Source organism: Anabrus simplex, chromosome 4, assembly GCF_040414725.1.
Source record: "Anabrus simplex isolate iqAnaSimp1 chromosome 4, ASM4041472v1, whole genome shotgun sequence".
NCBI classification, from domain to species: domain Eukaryota; kingdom Metazoa; phylum Arthropoda; class Insecta; order Orthoptera; family Tettigoniidae; genus Anabrus; species Anabrus simplex.
This window is the reverse complement of record NC_090268.1, coordinates 439,815,058-439,817,739: the sequence shown is the minus strand read 5'-3', so window position 1 is coordinate 439,817,739 and position 2,682 is coordinate 439,815,058. Positions and strand designations below refer to the sequence as shown.

The 2,682-nt window shown below is 36.8% G+C and overlaps 1 pseudogene; it reads left to right on the top strand.

The window, feature by feature from the left end:
* The first annotated feature begins 222 nt into the window (after window positions 1-222).
* On the top strand, window positions 223-945 carry LOC136872324 (uncharacterized; annotated as a pseudogene).
* The last annotated feature ends 1,737 nt before the right edge of the window (window positions 946-2,682 follow it).

Here is a 2,682-nt window from a genome sequence, read left to right as displayed (position 1 = left end):
ACTGAAAACCAACCGTATGAGAAAGATTGTAGTTCGGTAAAGCTGGAGTGCATTGGTAATGTCAATGGACGGTTGAGACGACTTATCGCAGAAAATAAAGGGAAGTTGTTGGAAGACGGTAAGACACTTGGAGGAAAAACTAGGCTGATCAAGGAGAGAATTGATAGCCTGCAAGTTTATTATGGCAGTGTCATTAGAAATAATCAAAACGACTTGGAGAAAATGAGAAGAGCTGTGTGTCATTACCTGTCGAGTGACACTACACCTCAGCATCTCCTGTGTTCTGACAAGTGGTGCAAGTTTTTGAAGGCCTTGGAAGCTGGTGACACAGACATAAGAACAATCTTCCTGGAGCCGTTTTACTGGCTATAAAACCAACTTTTAGGGATCTATCTGCACCAGAGTTCTGAAAAAATGTTTACACGGCAAAACTCAAAATCCTAATGACAGCTTCAACGCTCTTATTTGGAAGAGGTGTCCTAAGACAGTGTTTGTTTCCAACTTTGCGGTGAAGATTGCTGCTTTAGATTATGCAGCAGTACTTAATGATAGGAATTTGGCCATACTTCACATTCTTAGTGGGCTGGGACTTACACCTGGAGTTTTTTTTTTTTTTGCTACTGGCTTTAAGTCGCACCGACACAGGTATGTCTTATGGCGACGATGGGATAGGAAAGGCCTAGGGAATGGAAGGAAGCGGACGTGGCCTTAATTAAGGTACACCCCCGGCATTTGCCTGGTGTGAAAATGGGAAACTACGGAAAACCATCTTCAGGGCTGCCGACAGTGGGGTTCACACCTGGAGTCTTCACAGAACAGATACTGGGGTCCATCAATGAACAACGAGTTACAAAGGCAGAGGCATCAGTGCAGACCATCGAACAGGCAGCTAGGCTACGAAACAGTGCAGAGAATAGAGCTGCAGAGAGCGCTAATGAAGAATAGGAGTGCAGTTATAGGCAGTTTTAGGAGAGGTGTATTCTTGAAACTTTATTGTGAAAAGTTTTCCTTAATTTTCTGAATTTCACATTCTTCATAATTTAGGTACAATTATCTCATGGAATACTTGATGTAATTTCATAAAGCTCTGAACACAAATCAGAAAGTAAGGGCTAAATTTCAAGTGAAGTAGAATGGTAATATGTCGAATAAAATATATTATGCATTAAAATAATTTTTAAAAATATGAAAACAATATCTACCATAAAGTGCAAAAATAACAGAAAAATCAACAAAAAATTTTAGCAAAGAGTTATTGCACTATAAAGTCTCTGTATGTGTGTAGAATATTAGTATATTTGAAGTTTTGTAGTGGCGTATGAAAAATATAATACTTCAATTACATAACATAAAATTACCTGTGTCCCATTGACATACACATACACAACAACTCACTATGCCATTTTAAATAATGTTCCCAAGTTTCATTTAGATTTGATCGAAATTGTGGAAGATATGTATAATCAAGCATGTGACTGTAAATCTGTCTACGTCTTCCCTATTTCCCTTACTTGTGGCATTCATGTTTATTACAATCCCTCCCTTGGTCGACTCTTGTTCTATTCTGGCCACGACGAGGCCTTGGGTATCCTTCAAGCTCTTTACGGCTTATCGTTTCTTCAGACGAAGACATTCTTTGAAAAATCGACACACTTTCTTTTCTTTCCCTCTTTTGATTAGTGACCGGAGAGGACTGTTGCCCCTGAAGTCACTAAAGTAAGTGCGAAGGTTGAAGTAGAGTGGAATTGTAATATGTTGAATAAAACAATATTATGCAATAAAACATTTTTAAAAATATGGAAAAATACTTACCACAAAGTGACAAAAATTACAGAAATTCAACAAAAAATTCTTGGAAAGAGATGTCGCACTATAAAGTTTCTATGCGTGTGTAGATTATTAGTATATTTGAAATTTCATGTCATAACTAACTCAAAATATGTACCAAAATTCATGACTGAAATATTGCGATTTCTGAGCAGAAAATTGAATTTTCAATTTTGACGTTAAAAGCCGCCCGTTTTTCGTCTTTCAAATCCCGCTGTCAGATTTTCCGTAACGCTGTTGTTATGGATTTAAAAGGTGGCTTACAGGACACAGTATAGCAGGCCCACGCTCCTTTCTCTCATGCAGTCAGACATCCATAGCTTCAAACTTATTTCGCACTACCATTTGAATAATCTCGCTGAATATATTTACCTTACAGTGGGCCTACGCTGTGCGTAAGTGGAGAAAGACATCTCAGGGGGTAACTTATAGTCCAGAGCAGTTTAAAAGCAAGAATGTATTTTAACATTTCCAATTGCATTTTTTAAAGCCTAAAACTGTTGCAGCTCTTTGCCATTCAGAAAATGCTCCTCGGGACAGAGTTCTTATCATATTCATCTGAAAATTTCAGAGAATATTTATGACTACACAGGTATTAAAAGACGTTCTGCGTTTTATTATTGTCCTCATATTTTTTCTCCTAAAATAGCACGAAACTAAATTTTTGCATATGAATAATAACAAATTCGAAAATTGATATCTCCAATAGTTTACACCTGACTGCATAATTCGCAGTTATTAAATATATGAGTATTTATGAGAGTTATGGCAAATTATAGCTCATAGAAATGAAAACTGTCCACACGGAGCATTTCAATTCAACATATAAAACATATATGTTAATAATTTTACAAC